The following is a 12479-nucleotide window of genomic DNA, read 5'->3' on the forward strand; positions in this document are numbered from 1 at the left end:
GTAGACACTCTTACACGCGGACATTTGTTCATTCAACAAATATTTATTGAGTGCTTACTATGTGTGCAGTCGTTGGGATAGAGCCGTGAACTAATGGGTATTCCTGCCCTCGGGGAGCTTCCGGTCCAGCTCACAGGCGTAAGCGCAGGCACAGGGACTCGGACCCTTCAGAGGTACACCGAGGCACCCGCAGACACACAGACTCACTCTAAGCCTCACCCAGCCACACTCCCCTCCCCTCCCAGAGGGGCACAAACCGCAAGTCCAGCCTTCAGGCGCACTTAGAGACCCACGCGAGTTAGAGAGCCTACACCGCGGAAGTGCTCACGAATAACACATTTACACCTGACCTCGATGCACGCACACAAACACAACTTAAACTCACACACAACACCCCCAAAGAATTAAAGTCTCTGAAATTGGGTCTGGGTAAAAAGTGAGGGGGCTTCAGCCCGAAGGTTTCATCCCCAAGATCGTTGTGGGAAAGGGGGACGAAATCTGACCCCACCCCACACTTCCTAAAGCGGGGGGTGGACGCCCGCAGGGACCAAAGGTCACACTCCCGCAGCGTGAGATGGGGCGGCGGAGGGGAGAAGGCAGCCCTGGGGGCTTCAGCGCCACTTCAAAGACGTCGGGGCCGGGAACGCTTCCTGCGGGGGAGGGGCAGACGGAGAGGAGTGGGGAAAACCGGCAGGGGGAACTGAGGGTGGAGGAGGCCGTCCCCCCTTCGGCACAGGCCCCCCGGCCGACTCTTCCGCCGGGACCGCCTCCTTTTCACCAGCACCTGTTCAACCGGAACATCAAGGGGCTGGGGCCCGCCACTACCCCTCCCTTCGCGTCTATTTAGTACCTTTCATCCGGGAAAGGGGGGGTGAATCCCCGCCCAGGAGGAGGGAGTAGGGCGGGGGAGAACTTGTCCTTGACCTGGTCTGTGGCGTCAGGGATTTACTCCCTTAATCCCCGCAAGGCTGGAGTTTGGGGAGGTCGGGGAAGCTGAGTTCTGGGCTGCAGCTCCCATCTCTCCATGGTCCTGCCGGGACACGGGAATCCGGAGGGCTCCCAGGACGAAGAGGCTCTGTCTAAACGGGCGGGGTTGGGGAGGTCTGTTTCTGCGGCTTCCGTGCCTGGGGGTGGGGGACGAGAACTAGGGGATTGTTAGGGGCCGGCCCGAGGGCCGGGATCCCCGGGAGGACTGCCACGCGCCGGTATCTTGGTCTGTCTTGTGAACTTCGCTCATACGAAAAGTTAAGACGCAGACGAGAAGTCTTATTTAGGAGTTTCTAACGAATTATCTTTGCTGACAAGAGTAAAACATCAAGGAAGTTAAACGCAGAAATGTCAGCTCTAGCCACGTGCCACTTTCGGAGTATTTGAATACTTGCTTTCGGGACCGACCTTGGCCGAGGTGACCGACTGCAGTTTCAGGTTTCGCTGGACGAGGGTCATTCGAAGACCCGTCGGTCCCTACACCCAGGGGTGGGTGACATGGAGACTGGGACCGAGGAGCCTTTGTCCAGGTCCTCATCGCGTTCGGGTGCACTGCCCTCGCTTGTGGGATGAACGAGCGGCGATACTTGGGCGTTTAGTAAGTGTATCAGGAACGCTGTTTCGTTTAATCCACCCACAATAAGCCACCGCGTTTCGTTTAAGCCACATCTTTGGGGTGGATGTTAATATCCCCATTTTATAGATGGAGCAACTGAGGTTCTGGCAAATGAAGTGACTTGCCCAAAGTCACACGGTCTGAACACGGCAGAGCGGAATTGAACCCAGTGTGTACTCGGCTAGGGCTGGGGCTCCGCCACCATGTGTTCGCTAAATGCCTGTGTCGAATTGGGATGTCCGCCCTTCGCAAATGTTCCCTTCCGAGGTCTTGGGAAAACTGATGCCCTGCGGGCTGGGCTGGAGTCGCAGCGGGTACTCCCAGGGCTGAGCTGTCAAGCTCCTTCTACATCTTCTAACATCTTCCTGAGCGCCTACTATGTGCCGATCCACGGAAAACAGCCAAGAGCAGGACCCCGCCAACAAGTGGTTCAAGTTCATCGCGCTCTCCTTGGAATAACGGAGTACAGATCTGGGCTGTCAGACTGATCCTGGCTGTGCAGTTTTCGGCGAGTGACTTCACCTCTCAGAAGCCCAGCTTGCCCCTCTTAAATGGGGCATTAACTCCCTCTGATGGGGCTGCGGCGAAGATCTAACGAAAATCCTTTTGTAAACCGCTAGGGCACACAGTAGGTGCTCAGTCCCTGCTCGTCCCCTCTCCGCCCCTCTAAACGTGCCAGGGCAGCGCGTTCCCGCTCCTGCTTCCCGCCTCTGGCACGCACACCGGCCTCGCGCGTCCCGCGGCTAAGGGACTGGGGCAGAGAGGACCAAACAGAAAATTATTTCCGCCCGCTCGGCCCGCCCCGCCCCGCCCCGCCCCGCCCGTCCCCGGAGCCAGAAGGGGATTGTGGGGCCGCCGCGGCCGCCGCCGGAGCGGAGCTGGGCGGAAGCGCGCATCGCGCTGCTGCTCGGGCCCGACCGCGCCGGCCCCCGCACCTCCCTGCCCGGGACTGGGGGTTGTGGTCGGGGCGGTCCCGGGATCCGAGGCGGCTGCCGCGGAGCGCGTTTCCACGAAGCCTTGCTCGCTGGTTCCCGGAACTGAGCGGGGGAGGCTGAAGAGTGTTGAGGTTTCGCTTCTATTAGCGGGCGGGGCGCTGGGTTTTGCCGGTCCCGGGGGCGCGCCCTCCCCATTAGAAAGCCCCAGTCTCCGGGAAGGAACTGCGCCGGCGCCTGTGGGTTTGCATTTTATTTGCGTCTCGTTTGCATATCACTTTCTCCCCCGAAAGCAAAGCCTCTGACCTTGGGGGTGTTCAGAGAGGTTAAGTTACTTTCCCGAGGTAACCCAGCCAGTAAGAGGCCGCAGGTGGTTTACCTGCTGGTTGGGAGAGCCTGGCACGGCCAAAAACACCGAGGGGGCGCTAGAGTCAGAAAGACCGGGATTTGGTACCCAGTTTAGTCATTTACTGGCTTTGACCACGGATTAGTAATGCCCGATCGGGAACCCTCAGTTTCCCCATCTCAAAATGCGGACGTCGTATGAACCTTAGGGTTGATGTGAGGAGCTACCCCGACCAGGGCCTGGCAAAGGGAAGGGTGATTTCCCCGTCAAAGGTGAGGACAGCCATGGTCTCTACGGCAGGCTTGACTGGGGCGCGAGAGTGGGTGATCGCGTTTTTTACTAAGTCAGACATCCTGTGCAAGAGGGATAGGGCGCGATTTAAAGAGGAACTGGTGGGAGTGAGGGGATTCCCCAAGCATTAGGCGGCCAGTCGTCGTGATTATTGTAAAGAGTGACTCTACCAGGTGGGATTTTTGGCGTTTCAGATCTTTCTACGGGAAAAGCACAGTGCTTAGTGTCAAATCCTGCCTCTGCCATCAGCTAGCAGTGTAACAGGGTCTCACTGCCTTTGTTTGCCAATCTGGAAAATGGGGATAATTGGGTCCCTTCCCCCTCTCTGCAGGGCTTTGGCAACTCCAGGCAGCCAAGGTGTTTTAAGAGCTATGGCTGAGCCCATCCAGTCCATATGGCCATGTTAGGACATAAGGGACTTCCTTCAGTGAGTTAAAGGTGGAGGAAGGGAAGAGGTTCGTTGGGTGAGGTAGCCTTATGCCCAGACTTTTTCCAGAGCTAGTTGGAGTCTAGTCCCAGCCCTACCCCTAACCAGCTGTGTGACCTAGGGCCAAGCAGTTGCCCTCTCTGGCATTTGGTTGGGTGACTGGATCTTGAAAATCCCCTTGGAGTTAACATGCTGTGGTTGATGATTTTGCTCTTGGGGAAATTTCCAGGCTAAGAGATGAGAATAGCACATTTGCCTGGCTATGTTCCTCTTTCCCACCAGTTCCTCCTGAAGTCTAATCACTCCTCCTGTCATAGTTGCCATCAGGACAGAAGTTGAATAGGTTGTGTTATTCCATCTTTCGGCAAACACTTCATTGAATTGTCATGGGCACGCCCTAGGATATACACAGATAGTACCTGGGATGGTGGGAATGACAGATATAGAGAGAAATGACTTCAATTCAAGATGATCAAGGAGTTCCTGCTGTGGTTCAGTGGGTTATGATCCAGCTTGTCTCTGTGGAGGCACCACTTCAACCCCCTGGCCCTGTGGCGTGGGTGAAGGATCCAGTGTTGCTGCAGCTGCACCATAGGTCCCTGGCCTGGGAATTTCCTTATGCCATGGGCGGGGCCAGAAAAGAAAAAAAAAGAAAAAGAAAAACCAAGACAATAAGGACTGTGATCGTGCTAAGAACAGTGCTGATACTATGTTTATGGGGTCAAGGAAAGCCTGGGCTGAGACCAAGTGGGTGAAGGAGGGTTTGCAAACAGATAAGGGGCAGAAGAGCTTTCGAGGCAGGGGAGACAACAAGTTCAAAGGCACAGAAATAGGAACCAGCAAAGTGTGTGTTGAACATTGTGGCCTTCAGACGGTGGTATATGTAGTTGCGGAACGGGAGGGAGGGTTAGAGGGATGGCTAAGAACCACATTAAGGGTATCCTGGATTTGCTAAGGAGTTTGGATTTTTTTTTTCTTTTCCTTTTCTTTTTCTTTTTTTTTTTTTTTTTTGGACACCCCATGGCATATGGAGTTCCAGGGCCAGGGATCAGATTCCAGCCAAAGTCTCGACCGAAGCAGCAGCTGTGGCAATGCCAGATCCTTAATCCACTGTGCCAGGCAGGGGATCGAACCTGCCTCCCAGCGCTCCCAAGACGCCATCCCCCACGTTGCGCTACAGCAGGAACTCCTAAGGAGTTTGGGTTTAATCCTGAGAGCAGTGGGGAGCCATTAAGGGCTTATGAGTAAGGGGTGCATAGCCCTATTTGCACACTAGTTATCCAGGCTAGGGTTGGTTAAGGTTGAGGGGAGGCTAGATGTTGGGAAATTGGTTAAGATAGCAATTTTCAACCTTTAAAGTGCATGTGAATCCCCAGAGTGCTGGCTAAAATGCAGATTATGTTTCAGTAGGTCTGGGATGAGGCATCTGAGACCCAGTGTTTTTAGCAAGCTCTCAGGTGAGGCTGTGCAGCTGATCCAGAGAGCATACTTGAGAAGTTCCCACTGTGGCTCAAAGGGATCATCATTGTTTTCGGATGCTGGGACGTGAGATCGATCCCCAGGCTGGCACAGTGGGTTAAGGATCCGGAGTTACCGCTGTTGCTTGGGTGGCGACTGTGGCCCAGATCTCATCTCTGTTCCAGGAGCTCCATATGCCTTGGGGTGGCCCAAAAAAAAAAAAAAAAAGCACACTTGAATAGCAAGTGATAGGAGACTTGTCAGGGTCCACTTGAGAGATAAGGGTTTGACTCTGGCAGAGGCAGGAGGATGAGAGAAAGGCAGGATGTGGGGATGTAAAGAAGGTGGGATCTTAAGACTGGAGCAGGACTCCTGGGCAAGGCAAGAAGGGGAGGAAGACTCCACGCAGCCAAGAGGATTTGCTGGTTGGAGCTCATCTCTCCACTCACAATAGAACTCGGAGTGGGGGGTGGGGTGGGGTGGGGTGGTGGAGCTGGCAGGGAACCACTTTGGACATGCTGACATCGGGTGTCCGTGACACGTGGGATGGTGGTGCTCGGTAGGCAGTCGATTGTTTGGGTCTGGATCAACAGCCTGGGCTGGAGCGACCTAGAGGGAGAGGGCCAGAGGGCTGTCCTGAGAGGCAGGGAGTTCACGTCATGGGAGTCAGAGAGGGACGTTTAAGAAGGAGGAAGTGATGCCAAGGTCACATGCCATTAAGAGGTCAAGGGAGGAAAGGATTCTGTGAGGCAGAGGTCCCTCCCTGGTGACTTCCGCCTGGAAAGTTACAGGCATTAGTAAGGGTGGAAGCTGACCACAGTGGGTCAGGCATGGCTTGAGGGCTGAGAAGGGAGGAAATAGTGGAGAACAGTGCTGGGGGATGGGCGGGTGGGGAGCCAAGGATGGACACCTAGGCTGGTGGTGATGACGACGACAATAGCAGTGGTAACAGCAGCAGCTTTGATGAGAGCTGGCTTGCCAGGCACTGTGCTAAGCATCTACTATGCTCTTTGCAACAGCACTGACAGAGATTTGATTCTAGTTCTCATTTTATAGGGAAGGAAAAACAAACTCAGAGCACATAGAGCACAGAGCCAACAGGTGCAGATGCAGGATCTGAACCCTGCTTTTAACCATGGGGTCTGGCCAAAGCATCAATAAGGGGGCTGCTCTGGGGCTAGTTCAGAACTCATGGTCCCCTTCTCTCCAAGCCTCTCCCTATCTGTAGCTCTACTACTAATTCACTGTCATTTATTTAATCCGCCACCATTTGTTGACACCTATGACATGCCAGAAAATGGGCCAGGCACTAGGGCCACAGAAAGGATCAAAGCAGGTTGGCGCCCTGCAGCCCCCCACCCCCACCCCCCGCTGCCCCGGGGTCGGGGGGGGGGGGTGGGGGGAGAGGAAATGCTGGCTGGTGGGCAGGCAAACCACACCACCCAGTGTGATGTGTTATAATGGAGGGTGGACCGCTTACTGAGGGCGCCCTGGAGAAGCAGCTCCAGCATCTGCCGGGGAAGTCAGGCAAGGCTCCTTGGAGGAGGCAGGGTCTGAGCTATGGCTGGAAGGTGACCAGGAATTTTCTTGGTAGCCAGGCAAGGGAGAGCATCCCAGGCCAAGGTCAAGTGCATGTACATGCTAGCCTGAGAGCCCTGCTGTGTTCAAGGGGTTCAAGTGTTCGGTGAAGGAGGAGTGCAAAATGGGGGTTGGGAGGAAAGGGATCAGGGCATCTTACCTGTGGTCCAGAACTGATCTCAGGAACGTGGAGTCCCGTGGAAGGTGCCAAGCAGATGCAGATGTTGCAAAGTTCAGCAGCCCCAGCAGAGCTGGTGGTCAGAGGGGTAAAGGTGGAAAATGGAGTGACTTCTAAAATTATTGCAAGTGGAGTTCCCATCGTGGCTCCGTGGTTAACGAATCTGACTAGTATCCATGAGGACACAGGTTCGATCCTTGGCTTCGCTCAGTGGGTTAAGGATCTGGCGTTGCCGTGAGTTGCGGTGTAGGCCGCAGATTCGGCTCAGATCTGGCATTGTTGTGGCTGTGGTGCAGGCCGGACCCTCCAGCTGTGATTCATCTGCTAGGCTGGGTGCCTCCATGTGCTTCAGTTACGGCCCTAAAAAGACAAAAAAAGTAAAATTATTACAAGTGCTGGAATGGTAGTTTCATAGGGCAGTGATTTTCTTTTATTGAAATAAGTTGATTTGCAGTATTGTTTAGTTTCAAGTGTACAGCAAAATTATATATATATATATGTACTTTTCAGATTTTTTTTCCATTATAGGTTTTTACGAGATACTGAAAGTAGTTCCTTGTGTTATAAAATAAATCCTCCTTGCTTACCTTTTTTTTTTTTTTGTCTTTTTGCTATTTCTTTGGGCCGCTCCCTCGGCATATGGAGGTTCCCAGGCTAGGGGTCGAATCGGAGCTGTAGCCACCGGCCTACGCCAGAGCCACAGCAACGCGGGATCCGAGCCGCGTCTGCAACCTACACCACAGCTCACGGCAACGCCGGATCGTTAACCCACTGAGCAAGGGCAGGGACCGAACCCGCAACCTCACAGTTCCTAGTCGGATTCGCTAACCACTGCGCCACGACGGGAACTCCCCTATTTTATGTATAGTAGTTTTGCATCTGTTAATCCCATTCCCCTAATTTAGCCCTCCTCCTCTTTCCCCTTTGGTAGCCATAGAAACCAGTTTGTTTCTATGTCTGTGAATCCGTTTCTGTTTTGTACGATTTTTTAGATTTCACATATAAGTGACATAACATTTGTCTTTGTCTAAGTGAAGTAATTCACTAAGTGTGATATTCTCTAGGTACATGGTGTTGCTGCAAATGACAATGCTTCATTCTTTTTTATGGCTGAGTAATATTCATATATATACACACACACACATATATGTATACACACACACACATATATACATACACAGGCCACTTCTCCCTAAATACACACACACACACCACTTCTCCTTAAATCGTAAACCAGTCATCTGTTGATGGGCACTTGGGTTGCTTCCATGTCTTGGTTATTATAAATGGTCCATTATGAACATTGGGCTGCATGTATCTTTTCAAGTTAAGAGTTTTCATCTTTTCTGGATATATGCTTAGGAGTGAGATTGCTGGATCGTATGGTAGTGCTATTTTTAGTTTTTTAGGGAACCTCCACAGTATCCTCCATAGTGGTTGTACCAATTTACATTCCCACCAACAGTGTAGGAGGGTCCCTTTTCCTCCACACCCTCTCCAGCATGTAGTTTTTTGTTTTTATCTTTTTAGGGCCACATCTGGGGCACATGGAGGTTCCCGGGCTAGGGGTCAAATTGGAGATGTAGCTCCTGGCCTACACCAGAGCCACAGCAACACAGGATCTGAGCCACATCAGCGACCTACACCACAACTCACGGCAACGCCGGATCCTTAACCCATTGAGCGAGGCCAGGGATCAAACCCGCGTCCTCGTGGATCCTAGTTGGGTTCATTAACTGCTGAGCCACAAATGGAACTCCCTGTAGACTTTTTGATGATGGCCGTTCTGACCCGTATAAGGTGGCACCCCACTGTAGTTTTGATTTGCATTTCTCTAATAATTAGTGATGCAGAGCATCTTTTCATGTGTCTCTTGGCCATCTGTATGTCTTCTTTGGGGAAATGCCTGTTTAGGTCTTCTATAGGGCAGTGATTTTTTTTTTTTATGCGTTGTATATATCTCAAGCACCACTGCCTGGCACATAGTAGGTACTCAGTTAATACTTGTCGAATGAATGAATGGGCCAATGGATGCGTGCTCGAACGTCTCTGGGAGAGGTAGAGTTCCTGGACTGGAGTGTCAGTGGGGATAGAGAGAAGGAACATGCAGGGGATGAAATCGAGAGAAGCGGATAATTGACAGTTGGTGGTCACAGAGTGGGAGGGCGATGCCCAGGTTTCTCTCTCAAACAACTGGACTCCTGAAGAAGGAAGGAGGAGCAGAACTGGGAGTAAGATCGTGAGTTCAGGGTGCGCTTGCCACATTTGAGGTCCAGTGGACCGACCATCCCAGAAGCGGATTGGTTGTGTGTATCACTTTAAAAATTGTAAAAAGCCTTTGAAGCCGAGGTAATAGTCTGTCTACCTTGACACCCTGAAAAAATATTCAGAGATATCTTTGAGCGTTGTCAGCAGCAGACGGTAACCGAAGCCCTGGCATGGGTGAGATCACGCTGGAAAGCCATGCAGGTGTAGAGAGCAGACAGCCAAGGCCAGAGGCTCAGGGGATGACGGCACTTGAGAGGGGGTCCGGGGGAGGGGGGCACCAGGCAAGGAGCATGAAGGAGAACATCCAGAGATGGAGGAGGAATTCCAGAAGAAGTGGTATCATGGAAACCAGGGAGGAGAGAGGAAGGAGGAAGAGTGGCCTGCAGGGCAGGTGTCTTAGAGCGGGGCAGCTGGTCCAGCGTGGCAGGGGTAGGTGGCAGCAGATTGGGTGAGGAGGGAGAGTGTGGGCGTAGGTATCCTTCCTGGGAGCTGGGCTGGGAGCCAGAGGGAGACAGAACAGCAGGAGAGGAGGAGGCAAGGTCAGGGAGGTGTGGCCTGTCATTTACTGGTCAGTCTCCAGCACCAGGGCCCAGGTGGGCCAGAGGGGGCGCATTGCTTCCCCCAGAGAAGGGCAGAAGCAAAGGATGGGGACTGATGAGTGTGTGCACAGGATTTTTCTGCTTCGTAGCATGTATTTTTTTCCTATATTTTTTCAGCTTTCTATTATTATTGTTATTTTGCTTTTTAGGGCCACGCCTGTGTCATGTGGAGGTTCCCAGGCTAGGGGTCGAATTGGAACTATGGATGCTGGCCCACACCACAGCCAGAGAAATGCCAGACCTATACTACAGCCAGAGCAACGCCAGATCTGAGCTGCATCTTTGACGTACACAACAGATCCTTAACCCACTCGGCGAGGCCAGGGATCGAACCCACAACCTCATGGATACTAGTCAGATTTGTTTCCGCTGAGCCGCGATGGGAACGCCCTCAGTTTTCTATTTTTAAATCAATATCTATGGTGTAATTTATATGCAGTAAGATGCACAATATTTTCAGTGTGCAAGTGATGACTTTTTTGTTTTTTTGCTGCACCCATGGCATGTGGAAGTTCCCAGCCCCACAGCTGTAACCAGAGCCACAACAGTGACAATGGCAGATCCTTAACCCACTGAGCTACAAGGGAACCCCATCTTTTGCTAACTGTTTAGAGCTGTGTAACCACAACCCTAGTAAAGATATAGAACATCTCCATCTTCCCAGAAAGTTCCTTCATATCCCACTGCAGTCACTGCCCCCCCCAGCCCCAGGCAACACAGATCCTATTTCTATCAGTAATAGATCTCAGTAGATTCCTTTTGCTGGTTCTAGAACATCATACGAGTAGAATCTTAGTCTATGTTCTCTTCTGTGTTTGGCTTCTCTAGATCAACACTGTATTTTCTGGGAGTTCCCGTTGTGGCTCAGTGGTTAACAAATCCAACTAGGAACCATGAGGTTGCAGGTTCCATCCCCGGCCTTGCTCAGTGGGTTCAGGATCCAGAATTGCTGTGAACTATGGTGTAGGTTGCAGATGCGGCTCGGATCCTGTGTTGCTGTGGCTGTGGCGTAGGCTGGTGGCTACAGCTCCGATTGGACCCCTAGCCTGGGAACCTCCATATGCCTCGGGAGCAGGCCTAGAAAAGGCAAAAAGACAAAAACAAAAAACAAACGAACAAACAAAATACTGTATATTCTTTCTGAAGTGGAAGCAAAGCCGTGAATTGGGGGGGGCTCAGGTGGTGGGCAGGGCAGGGAGCCCTTGGCGACTGGGCGATAGAACTAGGGCCAGGCAGGGCATGGGGACAACAGGTGAGCAGTGCTCCCCAAGTGTGGCAGAAACGGGGAATGCAGCCATGTGGATCTAGGATCAGGTATGAGGCTATGCTGAGGGCGTTGAGAATGCTGGGGTGCAGCAGACCTTGGGCACGGCAGGGGGAGGCCCGAGGGCTGGCGTGGTGTGAGGATGAGGGAGCCTGGACTCAGAGATAGACCCCGAAGGCTGTTAGGATGGCGGGAGCTGGGATTCAAAATCCTGGAGTCACGCCGGACTCCTCCTTCTCACCTGCGGTTGGCTGGCCACTTCTGTGCAACTGAACTGTCTCTGGAATCCTTCCCTCTGTTTCTTGACCCTGGTCCAGGCCCGCAGCTCCTTGAGCTTGAACCTCTGCTCTCCCTCTTGTGGACATTCTTTATCCTGATCTGCAAGCTTTCCCTGACCTAACTCCTTCCCCTCAGCCTCCGAATGGGCTCAAGCCACCTCCATCTAAAAGGCCACCCCCTTGGCCTAGTCTCTCCGTCCCTCTGTTTCCTATTCCTGCTGTGCATCAGTTTTTGTTTTTGTGTATGTGTTTGGTTTGTTTTGTTTGAATATTGTCTTCCTTTTTTTTTTTTTTTTTTTTGAGAAATTACTTAATTATTGGAGTACCCGTCGTGGTGCAGTGGTTCACGAATCCGACTAGGAACCATGAGGTTGCGGGTTCAGTCCCTGGCCTAGCTCAGTGGGTTAAGGATCTGCCATTTCCATGAGCTGTGGTGTAGTTTGCAGACGCGGCTCAGATCCTGCGTTGCTGTGGCTCTGGTGTAGGCCGGTGGCTACAGCTCCGATTCCACCCCTAGCCTGGGAACCTCCATATGCCGCAGGAGCAGCCCTAGAAAAGGCAAAAAAAAAAGAGACAATTTACTTATTACTTATTTATTTAGCTGTGCCCATGTCATACAGAAATTCCCAGCCCAGGGATCCAACCTGAGCCATAGCAGGGACCATGCCAGATCCTCAATCACTAGGCCACCAAGGAAATTCCTCTGCTCTGCTTCACAAATCAGGAGACCAGACTAAAAGCTCAGATGCCACATGTTCAGACCTAACCCTGTGGTTGCCCCTCGTCCCTGCTGAAATTGCTCTGCCAAAGGTCACTCACAGCCACTTGTCGTGGATGTTTTCTGGGGGCTATGGTTGTCCAGTGTCCCCGTCTCTATTTCAGGAGAACACTCCATTGGGTGATCCACCCTAGAACTCTCCACCTACCCCACCAATGCCATCGGCCTTCTCCATCTCAGCTGATGCCAACCTGATCTTTCTAGTTGTTCAGGCCCAAAGTCAGCAATCAGTTCTTTTTTTTTTTAATTAAAAAAAATTTTTTTTTGTCTTTTCTAGGGCCACACTTGAGGCATATGGAGGTTCCCAGGCTAGGGGTCTAGTTGGAGCTACAGCTGCCGGCCTACACCACAGCCACAGCAACATTGGATCTGAGCCATGTCTGCAACCTACACCACAGCTCATGGCAATGCCAGATCCTTAACCCACTCAGTGGGGCCAGGGATCGAACCTGCAACCTCATGGTTCCTAGTCGGATTCG

This window comes from Phacochoerus africanus, chromosome 14 (genome assembly GCF_016906955.1).
Source record: "Phacochoerus africanus isolate WHEZ1 chromosome 14, ROS_Pafr_v1, whole genome shotgun sequence".
In the NCBI taxonomy this organism is placed as follows: domain Eukaryota; kingdom Metazoa; phylum Chordata; class Mammalia; order Artiodactyla; family Suidae; genus Phacochoerus; species Phacochoerus africanus.